The 24662-nt window shown below is 43.1% G+C and overlaps 1 protein-coding gene across 1 annotated transcript in view; it reads left to right on the top strand.

The window, feature by feature from the left end:
• The window catches only part of AGBL4 (AGBL carboxypeptidase 4), a 941572-nt gene that overhangs the window by 610117 nt on the left and 306793 nt on the right, over window positions 1–24662 (top strand). The window lies entirely within an intron of this gene.

The following is a 24662-nucleotide window of genomic DNA, read 5'->3' as shown; positions in this document are numbered from 1 at the left end:
ATTTGCCTGATGTGAGGCCGAGGAGCTCCCATGTTGTCAGCTGTGGGACTGGAGATGACTCTCTTATTGACACTATGCTGGCTCTTGTGTTGTTTTGCCCAGGCGTAGAGCAGAGATAATACTTCTGCCTTGCACGGTACTGTGAGAATGGCTGTCTCCTTGCATGCTGCTTGGGAAACAGAAGGCTCAGTAAATATACTAAACTGTGGGGTTTTCATGCTCTCTCTCGCAATAGTCTTGGCATGTTATTTCTCATATTAGCAAGAATTTTTGTAGTATGCCTTTATCTCAGCATTGTGCCTTTAGACAAGGCCTTTTGAATTCGGAGATAACTTGGGTGGTGATCTGTGTGACAAATACTGGCTGGATGGAGGAACCATAGCTACAACAGGCTCGTTCTGGCTTGTTCAAACTCTAAAGAGCGTGCAGGGAAAAACTTTTTTGCCTTTCATTCTCTGTGTAGCCTTTTGATATTAGCAGCTGACAGACTTCCACTTCTTAGCATTTGTTATCTGCTTTGTATATGCCATTTGTTATCTCCTTTGTATATGACAACAGCGTAAGGCTTTTGTTGTACATATTTTTAATAAAGCCGAAATGTTTGAAAGCTAAAACGGATATTAGTTTTCTCGTAGAGCACGCAGCCTTCTTTTGATAGCCTAAACCTTCGATAAAGAGTTGTAAGCGAGGCACTGTATTTAGAAAGCATTTAAATGTTTGGGGGTGAGCCTGTTTCCTTTTCAACAGACTTGCATTTTGCTCTCGGAGACGCAGCGACAGTTATAATTATAGATAGTGCTGAGACGTGACATTCAGCCTTTGATTCAGAGCTGAACTCTTTCAAAAATCACGTTGCTTGGATTTGGTGTCTGGCTTCACTCTGCCAGAGGGATTGGGGGGGCAAATCAGCAATAGGAGGCGTAAACTCTCAGCTGTACTGGGATAGCGGCTCATCCAGCGTCACTACAGCCATGAGAGAGCCCTGCCCTTTATCCAGGATCCTGGCATGCCAGGAGCTGAGAAAATACCTATTGAAAGACCTGCTGTTGCTGCAAAGGTTTTGCAATCTGCTTGTGAGATACAGCACACGAGACAGAAGAAGGAAGCCTCCCCACCAGGAAGCCACAAGACGGGGTTGTCTTGTGATCAAAGCCATCAGCAGCTGTTTCAGTGCTCCGACAGCCAAACCGCCGGCAACGTTTTTGGAGGTCTCCTGGGAGTTTCGAAAGGCTTTGAAAGGGAAGGCACGACCCTGACGTTTGATGCTGTAGGGAAGGGCAAACCAAACCAGTGCGCTGTTGTATGCTGAACTCTTGCGAACTCTTCTTTCTCACTCTGATGTTTGTCTTAGAGGCCTTGGGCTAGAATATCTCCGTGGCATTTCACCTCCTGGCCCAGAGCCCATCGCAGTGGCAGCGCAGCAGTGCCTACCCTTGCATAACTGCACCTTGTTACGAATGATTGGAGATGATGAGATGATGCCATTACATATCTGCTTTTGCCAGGGGGCACTCCCCGAAAAAAACCCACAACACCACCCTCTACCTAAAAAAAATAGGCACAGCATGAATTCTCCCATCTTCAGCACACTGATATTACAGCAAGATCCAGTGCTGCACGTGACCCACTTCACAGTTTGAAAAAAATTTCAGTTTGGCTTTTTTCATGTAGAGGTCTGCACTTTCCCTCGTGTTGTCCTTTTTTTAAGTCCATTGATTAAAACACATTTTTTAAAAAAGGCAAATAAAAGAAGACTTCTCTGTAGCTGTGGCGTGTCCTCCCATAAATCCATGTATCGTTGCGATTTTCACACCAGCTGGTTCTTGCATGTCTTTGTTCTCTTGCCTTTCTGTGGGATATTCCCTGTTCTCACACTTGCTGTCCTGAGCAGTCAAGGTGAATCTAATGTGCATCCATCTTAGTGCACCCCGTCTCTCTCTTTCATTGCTGATGATCTGCGGATCATGCGTGAAAGTGCCCTTATATTGCAGAAAGAAAATAATGAACAGGAAGGAAATAATGAAGTTAAAAGGCAAAGTGCTGAAGCTGCTGGTAGTGAAAGTCCTTCCAGCAGAGCAGTGTAGATTGAACCACAGCAACAGGAACAAACTGTCAGTGGGAGAGCTAGAAAGTGTTCTTCCTTTGTAAATAAACTGCAGAAACTCCTCTCCGCAATGTGTTTATGCCCTCTGTGAGAGATAGGCATCTGTTCGTGTAACCCTTGGCGCTAATGGGAAAATCCCAATCTGCTTATCGGCTCTGCCCTTGTGGCACTCACCCGCCTGCTTGCGCTTGGCTCCTCCGGCACCTCCGCTGCCTGGTTGGGGTGGTTGGACAGGAGGAGCAGGGCGCACCGTGGAGCAGCGCCAGGCGCTCGCTGAGAACATCGAGCATTTTGTCTGGGTTTGCTGCTGGAGACTTTCAAGGCAACATGGGATCCCCTTCCTGGAGCTTGTTCCCATGAGAACCTGCCCCCTGGGCTGTGTAACAGCTGGGGGGTGGTTCCTGTGCCTCGGATGGGTCCAGTTGAGTCATGGCAGACTAGTCCCTGCACTTTGGTTGAGTGTAATAGCTACGGGTAGCTGCAACTTGGTGAAACTTTCCCATATCTCACAGTGTTGCTCCTGAACGAGATGATGTACCACTGAAACAACCCCCTCCCACATGCACTTTTTTAGAACAAGACGGTCATTTTCTTTCACGTCTTTTAAACTTCAGGTAGTATGGCCTTAGCGAGATTTAACACACACATCACATGCGCTGAATGACTTAGAGCACGGGATGTAATCTAAGTGCTGCGTATCAAATTACGAATTTGCCAATTAGCACCTATCCTTGGCATGGACTTCTGGTTAGTGAGGAAATTTCGTAACCTTTCTGCCTGGAATTGCTCTTTAAAACAGGGATACTAATCTTTATGGACCTGATGAGTATGCTGTGCCGATTCACTAGTTAATATTTTCAAAGCACTTTGAAGATGAAAAATGCTGAGTATTATTGGCCTTTTATCTAAAAAGACATTTTAAAACATGAAGCTAGGGAAAGATCTGCATAAATTAATGCATGTGTTGATTATGTTCTATCTTTCCTTTTCATCTGAATGTATTAAGTAGCAAGAGAACTGTGAGAATTTGTATCTTTCCTTTTCATCTGAATTTATTAAACAGTAAAAGGACTCTGAATTGGTAATCTAATTTGAACATCAAACCAAAGGCAAAATTCTTCCTAATCCATCTGGCTGATCTCTCATCACCAGTAGAGATTTCTTGCATATCTCAGGTTAAAGAATGACATTTCGGGCTCAGATTTTGATGCTTTCTACATTGATGAGACTTCACTAAAGAATTATTTTTCCAGTTCAACCTGGAAGGTCAGTAACCACTCTCTTCTTTGTAGTCAAAAAAATAAGGAGCATCAGTCAAAACTAAGTTGCTAACACAAATCAGTGATTTTGAACCAGCTAGTTTTCACTGATTTCAGGAGGGAGCTCTGCTTTATAAACTCTTACAGTTTTTCTGGTTGTTTAACAGAGTAACATTAGTTCAATCATTTGAACTTTTTTCTTCAGTAAATGTGCATGATAATGACAACTTTTTGCACTTTGTGAGATTTAATTCACACTTGCAAATTCTTTTCAATTCTTAAATGCAAGATAATATCCCAGTGAGATTTGTTAATTTTTTGCTTCGTTAATGTGAATTTCTAGAGAAACGGATGTTGCTAATTTTGATAGAGAAAATATAGCACAAAAACTAGTGAAGGATTCTGTCTTGGTGTTATAATTTCAGACATGTTGCACCCTCCGGTTTCAAATCTCAAGGTAGGGGAGAGTTACAGGCGTTTGGTGAAATTCTTTGAGGAATTTCAAAATTTCTCAGTGACTATACCAAGACGTGGTGAATGGAGACAAGCTCTTGATGGGTTGGCAAAAGAAAGGTGAATTCCCAGCAGCTTTGGGAAAAGTCTCAGAAGTTAGGATCTCTCCGGCTTGATGCTGATTTCAGCAGTAGATATATATTTGATTTTATGTAGCCAGCAAATGAAATGAGGAAAATGAAAATGTTGTAGTTATCTGGTTTGCTGCTTTTGTTCTGAAGTGCTGCAGATTTTTTTTACCATTTAAAACAAAAACTAATCTTCGAAGTGGTAAAACATTCACTTACCAATAAACTTTTACCCAGATATTGTTGCCACTGGTTTCCCCGGTGCCAGGAGGAATGGCTGCAGAAATGGTCTCTGTAATAGTCCCTTAGGATAAGGGTCTTCGACAAGCAAGACTTGGAAGAGGTATTCATATACATTTGCTGTGCTGTGAATTGCTTCTTCTGTTTCAACTGATTTCCTCTTTGTACTATGGCAAAATGTACTGGATGGATGTACCTCCATACCATGGAATAAAAATTAAACTGCATCTTTTCACAAAAATGAAAGTCCTTGGTAGCCACCGGAGTAGCTCTAAAGCTCATCTACCAGTCAATTTAGTGTCCAAGTAATTAAAGAGGTCAGGCACAACAATATCTTGTACCTGGAGCTTTGCCAGCCTCTTTTTCCCATCTCTTATCATGCTTGTCCATTTGGGATTCTTCCACAAGCTTTGTTATATTCATCGTGTAGATTAACGGTCTGCAACTATTAACAACAAACTTTGATGCTACAGAGTGGGAATTGCTTGAATAAACAATTTCACAAGTAAATGGAGTCACAGCTCTGAACCAAGAGAGCTCCAAACTTGTTTTAATTTACAGAGGTCAAAAAGTAAATGGGATTGTTGCTTGGGGAGGTAACTTGAGGAGAACGCGCAGCATTCACTTACAACAAAGAGATGGAGGGTGAAAAATTTGATTGACTTCTGGAGTTTGATTTTAATTGCCTTTATTCCTACCATTACCAGTGCACCAGACAACCATCGCAAGCAGAAGAGAGGTGCTGGTAGGTAAAGGTACATTTTTTTTTTGCCTTTTGTTATTGGTTCAAAGCAGTTCAGTATCAATCCTCCACGAGGGACAAGCAGGTGAGAGTTTGCTCCAGCAAACAGGGGACGGGCAGTGGGGTAGGAGCGGCTGAGGCGAGCGAGCCCGGGGCACTCGTTTCTGCTTGGGTTTGCTGAGCATCCTTCTTCCAGATGCCTCACAGCTGCTTGCGAGGAAGCATTTTTTGTTGTTGTTTTCTTGTAGCCTGAGTTATTTGTGCAGAGGAGTGGAATGCCGTTTCCAGACATTTTTAATTGCAGGAGACTGTCACTTCCAGTGCATAGGCAGTAGAGTTTATTGAGTATTTCCTGAGAGATTTAACAGGATATTAGGAGATCAGCTAAGTATCTGTAAAACATCTGACCTAGCCCTGTTCACTCTGGATTTAGTCACAGTTGTCCTCAGTTGCCTATGGTGACGGGGCTGTTCCTGCCTGTTTGTCAGCCCCTTCCATCCTGCCTCAGCTGTCCCTCGCTGTGGGACAGGGCAGCCAGCCAGCGCGTGTCCGATGGGGGCATGGGACAAGGGCTCAGGAGTAACGTGGAGAAGGCCGAGGGGTGTTTTGGGGAAGGGGGTCACAGAGCACAGGCGTACCAGGATTACTGGAGGGTCACAGGGGAAGTACAGCAAGCACAGACCAGGCTTTTTTCAAGCTCAGCTGCTGGTGAAATCGTTTACCCTCCGCCTTATTTTCTGCTCAGAGCTGTCAGGAATAATGGGAAAGGCTGTTGCTGACTTTCCTCCCAACCCGGCCAGCTTCCCACCGTTTTGATTCATCCAACTTCAACGCATGAGTCAGTGGTCAGAAACTTTAGTGTAGTTCCTGACAGTTTTGCATAAAGCTCCTCTTCTTCCATACTTTGTGTTTGCTGATAGAGAGACTTTGGCTCCATGTCCCAACATGCAGCCTCCCCTTTTTATCTTTACAGAGTGCACGGCAATAGCTCTTCTCCCTGCACCTGAGAGTAAGCCAACACCTAATCTAGGGTGTTAATGATCATCACCCTCACCAGCCGGTGGATCCCAGGGGCAGGTGCAGGTTTTGGGCACAAAGCCTCAGCTTTTGGCTGCCAATGTAGAGGCTGTGCCTGTCCCTGTAACGCCGCTGGGCACCTCCTGCTGGACTTTCTGGTGGCCACACTTTCCCCTTACCCTCGACACAAGAAGAGCTCCTCAGACACACGCGCTGACCCGGTGCCGGTGTTCTGTTTTCTCAATGAGTTGTGAAATATTGTGCCTGCTCTTCCTATTGATAATTAAAAGAGACGCAGATGGTGATGCCGGCGATGTTTTCTTTCAGTCACAACGCATAACAGAAAATGAAGTGATAGTTTTAGGTGGTGGCACATGTAGCTTGAGGTGTTTGTTTAATATTCAGCGTTCATGCTCGGAGAGAGCTGGGACATGCTTTTAAACGTTACTCCGTGTCTGTGCATTGCTGCACGTTTTTTCTTGTTTTTTTCCTTTTCAGGGCCTGACAGATGGTGATGTTTAGATTAAAAGCAATTTCTTTATTAAGCCAACGCCCATGTTGTCAGTGAATTTTAACATGAGCTTCATTTGTTGAAACAAGACAGTTGTGTAGTTGAAGTGTCTGAAATGGATGGTGGGCTTTAGACAGACACATAGGAGAAATTCGGTGTACTGAAGAGGAGATAGCGATGGTCACATCCTGGGGCTGGGAGATCCAGCTTCCGTGTCTTCAGTGTGGTGAGTGAGACCTCAGGGACATAATGAAGCCTTCTTTTCCAAAGATCTCTGATTTTTGCAGGGATCCAGCAATTTCCAATGGTAATCCTGGACAGGGTGAAAATAGACTATTTTTCTATACTCTTTTTCACCCAGATATTTCACTGTACTGGCCAGGGATACATCATAGGAAATAGGTGCTATAGGCAGCTTATTGCACTGAGTCAAGGCCAGACCACTGAAGTACCTAATTTCAGTCTGAGAATTGGGCCAGCTTCTGACGTGGGCTTCCTGGGGAAGGACTGTGACCAAATTTGGGGAGCTTTGGTGTGCCTAAACCCTGTCCCTCAACAAACAGGGATGCCTGGTAGGTGACTGATGAGCAGAAATGTTAAGAGCGGATCGCTGTCCGTTACAGTGCAATCCAATGCATGTGGAGTAAATGACAGCCTGTAACAAGCCATGGATGCAGTCCTCAGAGACACTTCTGCCACTAGTTGGTTCCTTTCATTACTGTCATCGCATCTAATAGTTGTTTGACTAGTTCCTGGAGGAAACCAAAACGCCCTGTAGGTCCCATCCCCAATGGGCCACCACTGTCAAAGATGGTCTTCTACAATAACGTGGTCTAACAATATAGACTGCTGCTCCAGGTTGGGTTTGGGTTTCTGTAGAAGGGAGATGGGTATTAGAAGACTCTACAGCCTACTCGTATCGTCAAACCCATTTTATGGATTAAAACCAGTATCTAGTTAGTTAGCTTTACGTTTTCCACACAGTATTATGATGTAACTTGTTCTTCTTGGGAATAAAAATGTCCATTAAAGGAAAACAAATTTTAATTCTGGCACTGAAAGCCACGCTTTTTTTTTTTTTTCCTTTAAGTTCCTATGGGAAGGTAGATAAACCTTCAAAAAATGAAAATACACTCTCACTCAAATTATTCTGCTTTTGGGGTCACATTTTAATCAAAACCATACCTGCCTTCAGGAAAAAAAAGTAGTAAAACTGATTGAATTTAATAACTAAAAGAACATAAACTGTCTGCTTTGAAATGTATAATCTCACATGACATTTATTTCATAATGTGATCAAATCATATATGTTGTTATGGGGACAATCTTTATTAAAAATGCCATTTATTTTAACAAGCGCAATAAAAAGAAACCCATACTTTTTTATTGTAGTAGAGAAAAAAAATGCTATTAAGCTGCTTTCAGCAAAATGAAAACATCTTTCAAGATTTGTTCTAAAATATTTAAATAAAGTGCTATGGAATTTATTCATTTGCTGCCTTCCAGCATGAATAGAAACCCATTAAATTATCTTGAATACAATAAATGATATAGAAGAATTTGTTTTGGTTAGGAATATCCTTTGCTGATGAAGAATAAGATCATTTAAATATAACATTTTAATATGGGCCTGTAATTATGTCATTGAAACCCAGTTTCAAGCACAGCAGAGTACTGAGCAGGCTCTCCAGCTGCAGCCAGAGCTTTCAAAAGGCACCTAAGGGGAACTGCCAGTCCACGTCCCCATTAAAAAGGGAATCATTGAGAGACTATGAAGCACGTATGGCTTCAGTGAGGCAAAATGCGTGGCCTGTCACTGCACAGTGAATGTGAATATCATAAAATTGCAGAATGTTTTGGGCTGGAAGGAACCTTAAAGATAATCTAGTCTCAACCCCCCTGACATGGGCAGGGGTACTTTCCACTAGATAGGTTGCTCAAAGCCTCATCCAACCTGGCCTTGAACACTTCCAGGGATGAGGCATCCACAGCTTCTCTGGGCAACCCGTTCCAGTGCTTCACCACCCTCAGAGTGAAGACTTTCTTATTTATATCTAATCTAAATCTACCCTCTTTGAGTTTAAGGCCATTTTCTTTGAAACCAAACTGGCAAACTCTTTTTCTCCAGGTGTTTGCCCCTGATTCTTAAGGAAAAAGTGCCAGAAAGCTGCAGAAAGAATGAGTAATAGAGGTGGGGAGGAGGATGAATATGGTTCCTTGTTCTTCCACTGGAGTTCCCGTAGCAGACGCCTCATTGACAGGAGCATGTTGTACTGTGAGAGCCAGATGTGTCCGAAGAAGGGTGATATTGCTTTGCTTGTGCTTCCCTCTGTGCTTCCCAGGAGCAGAACGTTTCCACAGCGGCTCCAACATGGTGGCCCTGTGCCACAGTTTGCCCTGCCGCGTCTGAGTCGCCTGATTTCCCACTCATGGTGGATCAGAACTAGAAGAGAAACATACTGAATGAGTGCTCTTCAGCCAAACAAGGCATAGGCCGGAAAACACATCACAGTGTCTGGAACATGTCTGACCTGGAAGACTAGGCAGGTCAGAACCTGGCAGCCCTCAGCTGGGAGAGCTCCTGGGAGTAGCGGGGCTGGGGTGCCTCCCGTCATCATGTCCCACTGGAAGCCCTTCTCTCTGCCTTGCAGACTTGCTCTTCTCCCCTGTTACCCCAGCCTGAATAATACCAGAACCAGTGGCCAAATTTGCAATATTGCTTAATTACAGCTGTCAAATTTGCAGATACAAGTTAAGTAAAGATGGCCTTCCATTATTTCAAATTCCAGGAGCCAGACTAAAAGGAAATAAATATAACTTGGTTCATTTTGGAAACAATTCTCACGTGAAAACATTTAAGATATTCCCTTTCCTTGCCTCACTGGACTTTATAAGGAAACAGGGCTGTACTGTGATGGAGTTAGACTTTATTCTCCATCTGACAAGTAAAACTTATGGGCATAACATACTGATAATTAGCCTAATACCACAAGAAGCATTGAGAAGCTAAAATGTGTGCAACGCCCTAATAGGATGAAGGCTTTTGTTACAAGCCAGACGAGGCAGTTTAAATTCTGTGGGAAAAAAGCCACCTCTATTATTCATTCTTTCTGCAGCTTTCTGGCACTTTTTCCTTAAGAAGCAGGGGCAAACACCTGGAAAAAAAGGCAATTTGTCAGTTTAGTTTCAAAGAAAACTCACTTTATGGTATATGGACAGCGGAGGACATGTGAATGTGCTTTATCTGTGATGTTTTCTTGAAGAAGTGTTTGAAGTTTCTAGCCATGTGACTTATAGCTATGTGGCTTGTATCTACAGCTGTTAAAGAAAGGAGCAGTTGTGCAATTGGGTCAGCTTGTTTGGGTTTCGTATGGAAAGCCACAAAACTCTTTGCTGCACAGGAGGTCATGATGCTGCAGTAAATAAAATTAAGCTGTACTGCTGGGCATAAAAAGAGAAAGTAGGAAATGTACCTCATTTCCTTAAGTCTGATACTCCCTGTGCTGATTCTCAGTGCATAGCGGAAGGCGGAGGGGAGCTGCACCCAGTTTGTATCAGGTCCTTTAGGGTGCACAGTCCCAGTGATGGGTGGGAACTGCAGGTCTCTGCGCAGGAGCTGCGGTGGGGCAGAGAGCTGTGGGGCTCTGCGAGGCTTTTCTCAGAGCTGCTGCCTGCGACAGGCCCAACGGCAGTAGAGGTTCCTGCTCCACATCTGTGTGGATATCTCATGGACTTAGCTGAGCTTACGCAGAGATGCTGTGTGGGCTTGTGGGTGCTGGCCTGTGGGGTGCTCACAAAACCCTCTGCCCCTTCCTGTCGGTCTCTTCTAGGTCACGTTATTTGACCATTCATAGAACCTGAAGCACCCACAGACAGCAGGTTTTATCTCTCCCCACAATGCTTCCCTGGAAGCATATGCTCATGGTTTTTTGTGTATTTCCATGTGTGGGTTTTTTTTCTGGATTTGGAGTTGGATTTTTTCTTTGTTCTTTTTGGTGGGGCTGCTTTATCCACTGTAATGTTTATGCTGTTCCAAAAGTAACAGAGCTCAGCTTGGCTTTTCAGTGACTTCCCTGGGACACCTCTAGCAATGTCTCATGAGGTTTACTCTGACAGTCCCTGCAGTCTCCTGGAGCACAGAGGGGCATTGATTCATGGCAAGGAGATTCACTGTAAAAGGCATTAGGGACTTCAGGATGAAATGCCACAACGAAGCTTCTTTTTGAAGTATCTAAGAAAACGCTGAACTGTAGTTTGGGCCTGAAAGTCAATGAATAGTTAATGCAGTTTCTTGACAGCAAATGATGTTAAGGTCAACAGTGTTCAACCAGACAAAAATGGGACACTCTCTCTCTTATGAAAATCCAGAGGCTTAAGGATCCATCTTAGGTAAGTATTGTTCTCAGTGATGAAGACTGACTCAATAACTAGCTAGCACTCTGATCACAACCTTGCAGATCTGTTACAGGTGGAGAACTAGGTCTAGGTACGATAACCAAATTTGTGTTTACAGCCACACACACAAAGCTCATCCTGTTTCTCAAGAGGAAACAAAGATTCTTGGTCATCAAAGAGGAGGTATTTGCTATATTTTATCTATACAAGTCTGCTTCAAGAAATAAAAAGCATAGTAGAAATAATCGTTGAAAATATAAAGGTGCCAGTGAGGCAGAATAATGCTCTTCAGTGGAAATGTTTTAGAGTGAATCATGGTTGTGCAACTAGTTTACCTAAACTCGTTTTAAATCAGAAGAGTGACAGGTCCAGAACACTAAGTGATGGAGGATTGCTCCGTGATGCTGTTCGAGGCACCGGGTTGGGCTCCGTGCAATCATTTCCGTCTAAATTGCTTGTAGTCCCCTTTCAAATTGTCAGAGTAGTTTTCTTCTGCTTCGATGCACTTGAGAAGCAGGTAGACGGCAAGCTGCTCAGCCTCGTTTGATCCACACGCTGTTGTTCAATGGATAGAGCAAATCAAACTGGAAAGGCTTTCGGGTACGGCTGTAGCGCTGCCTGTTCCGTGGCCAGATTAACAACAGGAAGCTGCCTGCGATTCAGACAGGAGGAGATCTCTAATTTTGTCTTTCTTGGGACGTATTACAGAAGACAATGATAAATTTAGCTCCTTGGTGTCGAGAATGGCAAGTGTCAGTGTGACACTTGACTGTAAAATATGCAAACTCAGGTCATCACTGCATGACGTATCGATTTATGGGTTTTGGAGCACAGAGTGGTCTAATTCCTGAAGTACAGGAGGTTTCATTTGATCTAGCTCCCAGATCACTTTGGGAGTTTACATAGGCCTCCTGTCCCACCTCTCCCTCAGGTTCACCCATCTGAAAAAGGAGGGAAGAGAATAACTTGGCAGGGTTGTGGGGCACAATTCATGGAAGTCTGCAAAATCTTTTGAATGTCTTGCGTGCAGTATGAAGGAAAGGGACAGCTTTTGTCAATATGTTCCCGTGCTTTCTTGCTGCACTATGCAATAAAACATAAGATGCCAACGTGCTCTACACTTTTGTTTCCAATAGAGATTCCTTTGCAACTATGAGAGCTGGCTTATTTGAAAATTCACCTGAGGTTTAGGCCATAAGTTGTGAAACAAAATGAGAATGGAAAGAGAACATTTCTTGTCAAATGGATTTGTGTTGTCTCATAATGAGAAATCAGCATCCTGCAAAATGAATTTGCAGAGAAATTCCTCGGAGCTGTTCCCTACCTTGATCCTAGCAAAAGCTTAGTCTGATTCAAGAAAAGGACGCCCAGGCAGTAATTTGAAGAGCACCTCTGCAAGTCAGCTTTCATCTCTGGCTCTTACGGGTTGCCTCAAAGTAATGACATGAGTTGTACAAAGCATCCAGGCGTATCAAGAGTGGCCATGCAGACTGGATGGCGGTATCTCTGAGGCTTCTTGAATGGGCTTGTCTCTGTAGACAATAAACTCTTCCTGCCTTTGAAAGAACCATACAGAAACCTGGCTCCTCTCATTTATCTCCTCTTTCTCTGTAACAACTTGGCACAAAAAGTTTCTTAAGCGTCTAGATGATGCTTAACAGGATGACCTTTGAGGTCCCTTCCAACCCTAACCTAACCATCTCTGTGCTTCAGGAGATCAGCAGACTGGGATTACTTGTGTGCATACACATCATACTCTATTTTATTTATTTTTTTTTATATACACTCTGTTATTTCTGCTGTGAATCTTTGCCTGATGCGGATTTTTCGCACGCATGGTTTGCCTGCACAAGGCACACTTGGTTAAGAAAAGAACAGGCAGTGCAATTGCCCTCTGGGTTTATATACTCCCCAGCTCCAGTACAAACTGTGTAATCATCTTCTAATTTTGAATGTACTTTCCTTAACGGCGCGGTGTGCTTGGAGACGGATGTATGTGCTGGAGGACTCGGATGCAACGTCTGGAGGAGCAGGGAGGTCAGCTTCATCAGCAGGAGCTGACACAATGATGGAGGAGGAAGAGATGACATAGCAGCATGGAGAGAGAGGAAGTGGAGGCCGGGGGACTTTCACAGCACCTGCTCTGCGGCATGATGATGCTGAAAAAGACCAGGTGTTTGGAGATGAGAGGAAAGCGTTTGTGTGTGTGTGTCAGGGGGAGAGCTTGTGCTTTCAGAGGAGGCTGAGAATTGCTCCTTGCTGTCAGGCTCGCAGCCTGATGCTGGTGGCTCAGAAGCTGCCCTGAGACTGGAGGATGGAAAGGGTGGTGGCACACAGCCCAAGCGCTCCTCGGCGCAGTGAGGGGTCTCCCAGCTTTTCTCCTAGGAGCCACGTGCTGGGGAAGCAGCTCCGCGGGGGACCGACAGCAGATCCATCCCTGGGAGAAGAGGCAACTGCAAAAGGCCGGAGGACGAGTGCCACCGCAGGCAGGGCGTAACGTTGTGTCTTATCGAGATGGTTTTCAAGTGTGCACTGGGTATACGTGGAACCACAGCCCTGCTGCGCTGCTGCTGCTTCACTCTGGGCTCTCTGTTAATTCCACCTCCAGCAACCGCACTTGGACACCCAGTTACTGCTGTGACTGAGAGGCAGCGTGGTGGGACCCATAAAATCATTTAGATCTAAAAAGACCCTTAATATCATCACGCCCAACCTTAAACCTAACACTGCCAAGTGCATAAACCCATAGAGCTCCTGTGCCCAAGAGAGAGACAGAGCTGGTCTGAGCCAAATCTTCAGGACACATAGTTTGTCCCTGTGTCCACAACCCCAGGTACCACTGTGCACACATACAGAGAAGTCAAACCCTTGGGAGACTGCTTCCCCATCACAGCAGGGTGGAGAGCCCCAGCTTGGAAATGGTCACTGAAACTTGCTGGCTTGAAAAAGGAGGCTCCGAATCTAGTTAATTTGGGTTGTGTCATGTCAGTGCCAGTTCGTAAAGCTTTCCACTGCTCTGCAGCGCTGGGATTTTCTCATGCTGTTTCCTGGTGGTGGCCTTCCCTGATGAGGCTTTCTTTCTCTAACACTTTATACAAATATAAAATGCGGGGAAGAAACAAAATGACACGTAATTCTTGACACAGAATAGAATAAGGCTGGATTTTTCATTTAGAATCCCTCTACCCACAGATACTGTGAATTGCAATGGCACAAAATTGTTAAATTGCTTTACATTTGGGAAAACTCAGTTCATAAAAAATTGCTAACAATTTATTTTTGTACTACATGGTTGACATCACTCTCTCTCTCTTTCTTCTCTCACTCTCTCTGCTGGTTATATGCTGTTTTTTTCACTGCATGTCTGCTGAGATTCCAAGAAAAACCCAAGTGTGTCATACAACATTGCTTTCTGATTTGCAAGTTAAATAGTTTACATAGGCAAAAATGTGGAGCAATTGGAATACTCCCTACCCAAACACTTAGGGATTCAAACTGCACATTTTAGCCTGGCAGGCCTCCACTGATATTTTTAGTTAGGAAAAAAAAACATTTTGAAGTAACAAGGAAAGACAGATCAAATCTAGAAAAAAAAATGAAGTTAAACCACTATTGGGCATTTTTGTGAATGGTGTACTTTGGTGCTAGTATGCATTTTGCCCTGTGTACACTGGAGAGCAGCACACGTAGACTTTGAAAGTTTAGGCCCTTCTGAAAGGAATGTTCCCGAGATGGGGTTAGCCTTCTTGCTGATTGATTTAGTCTTTTGGAAATGGGCAAACCATCAGGAGCTTTCTGCTCAGAAAGATTAGTATGCATAGCCTGCTGTTTTTTAATTAAAAAAGGGTTGGGGTTTCTGCCAGCAACCATTAAAAATACCTGTTTTGTAATTATCCCCCAACCCCTTTTTTCTATTGAATTCTTTCTTTTTTCTTTTTTTTTTCTTTTTGTTTCTCTTAAATTCTTGACAGATTCTCCCTGTTTCATCTACCTGCTCTTGTGGCATTGTACCTCCTGCTAAGGTTAGCAGCTGGCTGTAAATCTCATGCCAACCCTGCTGCAAGCAGCTGGCAGGAGGCACGGGAAGGATGTGCTCAGCATCTGTTTTCCAGCGACTGAGTTTATCCTCTGCCTCCTGTTCGGAAGATTAGGGGCACAAGCTGAGCTCTGCCACGACTGTGGAGCTGTGTTGGGGACATGGGACCTCAGGGGCATCATCCCACCAGGAATTCCCCCAATGTAAATATGTCATCATTTGCACATGCAGGAAGGGCACATGCCATAAGTGGGATGTACCCTGGGAAGAAACTTAAATAGATATTAGCTATTTAGTATGCCAGGTGGTCAATACGTCTTAGCTGTGCTGTGTGTATCTCTGCTTGTGTCTCTTACTTGTAGGCAGTTGCACTAACAACCTTACTGGGGCAGAGCCTCTGTTCATGTAGGGCTTGGTGCTTCCATCCACTATACCTGTGCCATATTTATTGCTATAGATATGTGGTTAGAGTTTGGGCATAATATGCTCATTAAAAAGGAGGTGACCAAAGACATTAACCTGAGTGGTGACTGCTTTCTGACTTCCTTCTGAGAAATTTACACCTAATGATTTTTGTGTTCTTAATTATGCTTGAACTTTGACCTTGAACTAGTGCAGAAGCCCCAACCCACAATGAGTGTCTTCATCCAGCAGCCCTGTTTGCAAAGAGCTTCTAAGATCTTTACTATTCTGCAGCAGTGTATGGGGACTTGTAAGTCAAAGGATGGAGAGACAATCCCTGTTTTGGTATCTGAGGGATGACTGGCAAGATCTGGGCAACTGATGTGGAAGCTGATCACTGAACCCAGCCCAGCCTCCTGCTCTTCTCGGAGCTGACGCTTGAGTTAGGGGTGCCGAATGTCCTTGACTACATTCGGCTCTTCCCTGAAAATATCCTGCTGTTGCTGAAGCATCAGCACGCCTCCTTAGAGGGTGTTTTATTACTGATAACTCAGTGCAGCCGGCTTCAAGCCTGTCAAACCACGAAAGCAAAATAATTAGTGACTGGCTTGTATTGGTGCCACAAAAGGAGTAGAGAAAGTTCAGGTTTGGAGCCCATCAATATAAACAAAAGGTCACCCTCTTTGCGACTGCCTCACTTTCCTGGCTACTGTGAGCTCCCTGTGCTGCCTTATCCTTCTCCCACTTCTGCAGTCCTCCAGTTTGGCGTTACTGCTTTGAAAAGTCCATGTAATGATAGTGTTTTTGGCAAAATATTCCACAGTTGGGAACAATTCCTTGGGGCACACTGTTGATGTTAGATTGAAGATCTAACCTCCTCCTGCAGGTATTTAAGACAGGAATGATCTCAATTTCATCTGGCTGAAAACATCTCACTTCAGACCTCAAATTGCATGAAACTTTTCCCCCAATAAATTCAGAACGTTGTGTTCTACACAAATCGATAGCTCAATAAAGGACCAGATGCCAGCCCCTCATTTGCTTTTAAATGCCTACATCTTCTAGGTTTCCCTTTAATTTTCTGATGCTAGTTTTCAGTTGTATTCTTCAAATGAAAATGATCCACGTGTTATTTTACAAATATGCAAATTCCATTCTCGTCTAACTTACTGACTGCACAAAAGCTTAGTAAAAAAGTGTTGGAGAAATATATAAATGTCTCTATTCAAATCAGTGCTTAAAATTAGCTTTAATTTGTGGTTGAAATGCAGTCAGACTAGAGCAGAATACTTTTGAAATGCCACTTGGAGTGAAGTGATTATATAAGTTATGAGATATCTACCATGCAACACAAAGCCGATGAAGATGTTTTAGTACCAGGGGGGTTTCTTTTTGAACCAGTATTTCCCCTGCCCATGTAGAGCAGTGGTATCAAACATCAGATTGCACTTGCAGCACAAAAGCCAACAAAACATCATATTAAAACCCCCCGAACATTGATTTTCTTGTTTATATTTCCAATTTCTCTTCACAGACACTAACTGGACGAGTGCAAACTCTTAACTTTAAGGTTGTGGAGGCATTAGTGCAATTGCAAGGCAGGACCAACCAAGGCCAGTGTGCCCGACTCACGAGGAGCACTCTAGGTCCCATGAATTTTTCCCTGGAAAGGTGTCTTCCTACGGCGCTCTCCCACTCCCTCTGCAAAGCTAAGGATAACAGCAACCTCCTTCCTCCCTCGATTTACTTCTACTGGTAGAAAGAGTGCCTCTATCTAGACCTCTCTGAGAGAGCAGCTGGCAACATGGCAGGTTTCCACATCAGCCTGTGCCTCACCACCCAGTCCAGAAATGCCTGAAGAAAGTTTGTGTTTGGCTAGTGACATCCAAACCACCTAGCTATGATGTAGGAGGGACTCCAGCAGTGTCTTGGAAGCAGTGTCTGCTTCCATCTCTTGGGCATCTATAGAGAGTGGCCATTCACACGTTAACCCAAAAGGCCACATGCCAGTGGCGGACCTTCAAAACACGATATAGACACATACAACACTCACTTCTTCAGTACCCAGTGAGCAGATTTTCTAAGTGGCTGAATTCTCCTACCAGATCAGGCTTTCTGGTGCTGAGGAGACACATAGCAAAAGTTTGCTCCTGTCTCAGTAAAGGTTAGTCTTGGTCTTGCTGTTAGCTGCAACCAGGAGTAAGATCTGCTTTCTGACAACAAATTCTGCAACTAACCTAACTGCGAAGTGGGGATTTTGACTCACGATTCAGAGTTTACAGGAAGAGCCGTGCCTGCCACATCATACTTAAAAATACTTTAAAAAAAGGATTAAAGCGGCTGGAACGGGTCTTAAGGTTCTTTATTCTTCGTACTATTTTGCTGTCAGGAAACAGCCATGAAAGCCAGTAGCAAAGTATACATCTGATCTCATCTCCTTTCGGAGCTGATTCTCAGATAGGATGAAGGCTTTTTGCTGCTTTTGGTTACTAGATAAGCTCACATGCTGAGAGCTCTAGGTGGATCTGAAGGATCAAACCCTGTTTATAATTCATCTGTGCTCAAGGTGAGGCTATGTGATAGAATTTCCATTTTTATAAGTTTGCTTTAAAAAAAAAAGAAAAAAGAAATGGAAATACACCAAAGAGCTTTGTTCAAAGAGCTCCACCTTAGGAAATGGCAGAATGAAGTTGGTTTTGGTCTCTTTTCTGAACTCTTGCAGGATGGTGTTAATAACCTTCTTTTAATGTAGATTTTGAGCGTGCAAAACATGCAGAGAGAGGAGTGCGCTGTGCTTTACACGTCTGTAAAACAGATCTCAAAGAGTGCAAAAGTCAGACTTGTGTGGGCTGAGAATAGCTGAAATCCTCTTCTTTCTTTATGTCATTTACATTTCGAGTCAGGGTTTTCGTACAGTTTTTCAGATGTTTACAGAACCACTTTATTAATTTTGTCATGCAAAATGCAATGTTGATCTTTCTATGACAGGTGCCATTTGAAGGGGACCTTTGGTTGGACCGAGAGAAGAAGCAGCTCTTGAGATGTTGCCAATGTTTCCTCTCTTAGTCTGGGGTGTTCTAGACACAAACATGTCGTGGGATTGCCATCTAGGTCTGGAGAAAGCCCAGATGGCCCATAAGGAGTGAGAGATGGTAAAGCATTGTGTTTTATTATGCCGAACAGAAGATACTCATGAAAAATAATGCACCAGTGTCAGATCTCAGCACCTTGGGGAAGATCCTGTCACCATCCAAGTGATTTTCCTGTGCAACAAAAGTCTGGGGAAAGTTGCCAACGCCTGTTATATTGAACAATGTAATATATGCACTCTTTTTTTTTCTCACTGCAAACGTTTTTGTGTAATGCAAGATGCCGAACTGTCTGAAAGCTATTGATAGGTTCAATGCTTCCTCATGGGAGAAGAGGGTGAGGAGTGAACTGAAGCAGTTTTTTAAGTGATCTAGTTATATAATGTCTTTATTTAAAAACATAAAAATCTAACTGCCTTAACACTCTACCACATAATTCTGCAGGACATGTGAAACCCAGCACACTAGCGCACTTAGTCTGCGAAGGATTCCCTTGTCACTGTCAAAATTGTTTTAGAAGTCTAAATTAATGCATAGCACTGCATTTATTAAAATGTGAAATAATCATAAATTTTTCATTCTTTGTACACTTAAGCTAATTTTCACATAAATGAAGCACTTGGCAGTTGAAATTCCACATATGGTTGACAGTGATGTTTGATGTCAGAACAATGCCCTGAGCTCCATGCAAATTAAACATATTTTAATTATTCTGGATATCCATTCTTCCTTTACAGTGTATCTAAGCAGAATATTAAAAGGAATTTTAAGTGTAATTTATTGTCAGCAACTGACTCCAAGAGCTGAGGTGAATCCTCTCGCTTCTTCTGCTGCTGAAAGGGAGGTGACCCAAATCGAAAATTATAAAGGGCACGAGAGAAAGCAAAACTTTTCTTATCTGGCTTAATGGGAACATACTGAAACTCCTCCTCCAGCAGCGACCTTTGTGGTCGTTGGACCAAGCGGCAGAGGCTCTCAAGGGGAAGGAGCCAAGCCAGATGTTCATGTGTCACATTTGGAATGGGAACTTGGGCTCTCGCTGTTGCTTCCCAGGCACCAAGTTTCAGTACTCTATGATGAAAACACTGGGTTTCTGTGGTGGTGACGATGCCCTGATTTTGCTTGGGCAATTCCATGGGAAGCAGCAATAGCAATCTCAGGCGTGATCCTGGCATGCTGGGCAAGGATCTGGAACTATCCATTTTTCTCACTGTTTTGCAGCAGTTTTTAAGAAATCTGGAGCTGGGCATCCCTGATATTCAGTTTCTCTTTTGGCACTGCCTTGTTGTGTGATCAGCATGTTTATGGCAAACAGGTTTCTACAGTTGACTAAAGGCAAGTAACTAGACCCTGAATTCATATGCATGTTTAGATGTCTTTAGTTTCTCTCAAGAAAAGAAAAGGAATTCAAGAATCTTAAAAATGCCTCTTTCTATGTCTCTTTAAAAATGCTTAAACATGAATTGAAAAAATCTAGCCTGCTACATCTAGACCATGGTTTGAAGGTTACCCCAGCCCTTCTCTCCCTCTGGAACTAATGGATGTTAGTCTGAGGTCCAAGTTAAATGACTGATTTCTAAGTGACAAAGGTGCTTTTAGGAAAAAAAAAGAAACAACAAAAACTCGTAGGCTCCAGTTCCGGCAAATAAAAAATTTTTCTTAACTTTAGCTAAGTGCTAACACACTAACTGGAGTGGAGAGACTTTCTGAAACTGAGATCATGCATAACCCCAATAAAATGGAAATAACACCTGTTTTTTAAGAGTATTGTGCAGATGATTTGGGTCAACTCTGTGTAGTGATCTGAAGTCCTAAGACAATACAAGCAATATTGAATTCTTTATCACATCTGTTGTTGTAGGATTGCTTATGAACACTGATTACTGTTTATGAACATTGCTTTGCTAGTCTGCTTAGAATTTATTTGTAACTTTAGTAGCACTTATGATTATTTTTAGGCATAAATACATTGATTTTAAGAAGTTGGAAGCAAATAAACATGTAGCAAGGACTTATGGTCTTTGATTATTGATTCTTCCAAAATAAAAATTTTAGTTTGAAAGAGAAAAAAAAAAATCACCCTGAATGGAAATTAAAAGGATGTTCCAAAATGCTGAGGAATTTTTGCTGAATTTCAGCAGAAGCCATTGATTGTGCCCTCTACCTTTTTTAATAGTGGATGGCTTAAAAAATTAAATGGACTTCCAGTTTCTTTTGGGTTACTTTTCCTTGTTTGTAAATGAAAACCTGATCCTTTTCCTAACTATGATCTTTGTAAAACTTGCCTGTAGGCTCAGTTGCTTTTTTTCCTGAAGTTGGAAGGATCCTATTGTCATGATAAGAGGTATTTGACTTAGCAGTTGTTCTTGAAACAGGGACAACTGGTGTTGCTTTGAACCTTGCTTGTTGTTTCTGGGGTTTTTTTTGCATTGTCTGCCATTTGGGTGAATTTAAATCTCTGCCCCCCTCTAGCTGCTGGATAGAAGAGCTCCTTGTCTCCTTTCCTTCCTCCTCTCTGCTGCGGAGATGAAGGGTGAAGTTCTGAGGAGGTCAAAATGTGGTGGGATCTGCATCTCTAAGCTGTCTCCTGTCCTACTGGACTTGCTCTGCCCCCACCGCAACCACTTCACACCTCCAGTTCTGCCCCCTATATCTGTTTGTCGTGCTCTTGGTGGCAAAATAGGAGTCTTGGTGGTTCAGTGTGCCCTAGAAAAGCTCAAAAAGGAATTATTACTGCATTTGCCTAGGTATGTTAATCTCTGGTAATTTTAATCTACTAGTTCTTGTTGTTTCACTGTTCATTTCTGAAGTTTCAAGCCACTATTTAAGCAGTAGATGGCTGCAGGAAGAATAAAGATTTTTGGCCCCAAGGAAGACGTCAGGAGACAAGATTGAAGGCATGAAACCAGTGAACCTTAATGGCTCAAGAGTCAAAAAGTAGCTAATAAGCTTCTAGACTATATGGAGGAGAGGATTCTTGCAGTTTTTCAATCAGTATCTTATTTTCTGTGGACAGGCTTTTAGTTTTTGAAATGTGGATGTAAGCACTCCAGTAAGTTCTGGCTCCCTAAACCTTGCTGCTGTGGGTTTCCTGTGGAGGAGCAGCTGTTAAAAATGTACTGAGGCACCATTAAAGATGAGAAGTAAAATTTCTGACACTGTAAAAGTATTTTTTTCTTCTCTTAACTTTCCCTGTTTCAGCTTGAGGAATGAAAGCTTCAGTGCACTTATTAACTTCCCAGTTAATGAGATCTTGAAATGAGGAGGTTTTGCTTTGCTTTCCTCTGGCTCATCACACTGCCTTCTCTTTGGAGAGTGGCCACAGAGTGAAGACAAGGAAAGAAGAGTGCGAGACTCATTTACGTGCTTGACGGTTGTTGTGAGCAGATAGATACTAAATTGGCTTTTTTTCAACTCAGTCCTTCCCCTGTGTGTGTTTCAGGCTTGCTTTTTTGGCACCTTCAGATGTAGCAAATACTGGTGGGTAGTGTACTGTTCACAGGCAAAATATGCTTGAAACTTTTGCCAGGCACCTCAAAATGCAGATATAAAACTCTTGGAGATTGTCTCTGTGCCCTTTCTCATTTTAAGAAGCTCTGTCACCCTCTCTGTTTGTGCTCCTACAATAAGGCATATAGCTAGGAAATCATATGGAGCATCAGATTAGGTTCTAGAAGTTTACAGTTTTATAATGTTGACAAGTGTCCCATATAGGACATGACATGAAAACTAGGTAGGACTAAAGGAGAACAGTTATTTCTTGTTGATGCCTGTGGAATTTCCAATGGGTGATGAGATTGGACTGGAATACAATGTGTGGGAACAATAACCTTCAGTTTTGGGAGCAAGGTGAGATTTAAAGGCATTCAGACAGAGACAATGATCTTGCTTAAACTGACAGAAGATGGAAATATTTCAGAATAACTGAGCATTGGGCAGGGCTGCAAAAATATTGAGTAGCCCTATTTCTGCTCAGTGGGGTAGTTAATATATTTCCATTTATAAAGTGAACTGTTCCTCTAATATCCATCAATGCCCTAGAATTAGATGTGTACTAGGTTAGTTTGTGTGTGCGTGCACGTGTACCATTCTTTTTCAAGGTACAGAGCGTGAATACAATTTTAGAGACAAGCTGATCCAAGTTAGTGTGACAACAGAGACAGTTTCATAGAAGACGTGGCAGAAAGACAACTGAAGGAATTGTGCATTTGTCTGAGTTTTAGGAGAAATTAAAGCTATGGGCTGTGTTTGGATACAGAATTAACCCTGGGTCCATGCAAAGGCAGAGCTCTGAAAGGAGAGGGAGAAGCTTAGTGAGTTGGTCCTTTAGTGGATAAAAGAGCAAAGTGAAGCCAAACAGAACAACTTCACAGGGCGGCAGGACCCAAAGAAATCAGAAACTCTTCAATCCCTCTCCTCTGAAAAAAACCCCAACAAACTGAACCTGGTGCTTCCTCATGTCAGGAGATGGAGTCCACTTTGAATGTAGTCACAGGGCTGATGGGCGTACGCCCTGCCAGCAGCCAGGGAATGGCCAGGCCAGCGCGGCCGAAAGGTGTTTCTCCCTTTTCCACACACTCCTGCCACGCACTGATCACTTCCATCCAAAGCAGATGTTTAAGCAAATAAACAACCCTTTTGCTGTGCTTAAAGGTTAACAAGGTTAATGCTGGGAAACAATGAGCCTTGAGAAAAATGGTTCCGTATTGACTCGCTACCTTGTAAGTATTTAACAGGCTGCTTTGCAGAGGCAGCGGGGAGACAGGCTGGTGGCTATTACTTAGTAGATTGTGTCAGTCTAATGGATTGGTGATCACAGCAGATATTGTTGAGGATGTGGCATCTAAAGATGGATGGGATTGCATCCCTGGGTTTTCCTTGCTTTGGTTGCATTCCTCCTCTTTCTGCTCCTGCTGCATGTTGCTGATTGTTCCACTGCAGTTAAGAACAGCGTCCTGAAATTAAAGAAAGATCTGTAAACTTGGTAGGAAAACGCCTACTCTCCCTTGGCTCCTCACTTCCAGTGAGAACTAGTCAAGTGATCTGGAGAAAACTGGGGAATAGATTTCAAGTGTTGAAGGGAGATTCTTCTTCTCCTGTTGCTTTTGTTACTTCTAGGAGGGGTGAAAACGAACAGCAGAGAGGTCAGTGTATGTAGGAATAGCAAACATGAGTTTTCATTGCATGTTCTCATCAGCTGAAATACAAACTCCTGTATTGACTGGTTGAAAAGCCATGTGAAGGCGCTGAGAAATGGGACTACATGCTGGATAGGCTAGCAGGGAGCCTATACTCAGATGAAAAAAGACCTTGTGAAAAACGACCTTTAACTGTCTCCTCATAAACATTTGTACAAGTAGGGAGGGAATTTTGCTTACCTAGGAGGAAAAAAGAAAAAGAAAAAAAGGGAAGTTCTGGGAAGCATCAGACACCAACTGGACAGTTTAGCATATTTTTTTAAAAATATCTTTGTTATTATACAAAACTAAACAAAACATTTTTGTTGCCTTAATAGGGAAACAAGCAAGGTCCTGGATGTCGTGTTCTTGGGAGTAGACAGTGGCAGCAACAGGGACTGCTGCAGTCATAGTTATCCTTCAAAAATAGACAAAAGGCATCCTGTCTTTTGGTTTTGTCAAACCCACCACTGTCTGGCTGTTTTGCTAAAATGAATGAAATACCTCCCTTGGTGGCCTTCTGACTGCTGCTCAACAGGACTAAAATGGAATTGGGATTCTTCTAAGAGAAGGTCTGGAACCAATTGCAGTATTGATGCTCTTCCAGAACAGAGCGAGTCAGCGTGTATTCAATAACCCTCAAATACTGACCAGTGCCTTTCACTGCCCAGTGCATTACTGCGTGCCAAGGTGGAAGGGTCTTATCTCTTCAACAGGCAGCTGAAACAGGTAGTGTGCCGGGGGTCCGCCAGGTGCTGCGGGCTATGGACCCCATCTTGCAAATACAGGGGCAGGGACTCAGTGCTGGATGCTGGTTTTTACTGGAGTTTCCTACAGCAAGAGTTGGGACTAGATTAACCACAGTCCAGTTGAAAGGACTGGTAGCTTTTTTCTTTTTATTTATTTAAGTCAATCATGGTGCTGCCGTTTGTATGGATTACTTCAGGAAGTTTAGGAAGTTATGAAGCAACTAGATTTTCATTCCAATCAGAAAAGAAAACGAAATTATTCATCCAGTCGGGGAGATTGAAAGAAGGAGAGCAGTTGATAAACTTTGCCATGCTACCCTTTAGTTGCAGAAAAGAACATTTAGATAAAGGTCTTAGCCA

The sequence above is a fragment of the Tauraco erythrolophus genome, chromosome 10 (genome assembly GCF_009769465.1).
Source record: "Tauraco erythrolophus isolate bTauEry1 chromosome 10, bTauEry1.pri, whole genome shotgun sequence".
Classification (NCBI taxonomy): Eukaryota; Metazoa; Chordata; class Aves; order Musophagiformes; family Musophagidae; genus Tauraco; species Tauraco erythrolophus.
This window is presented reverse-complemented; position numbering and strand designations above follow the sequence as displayed.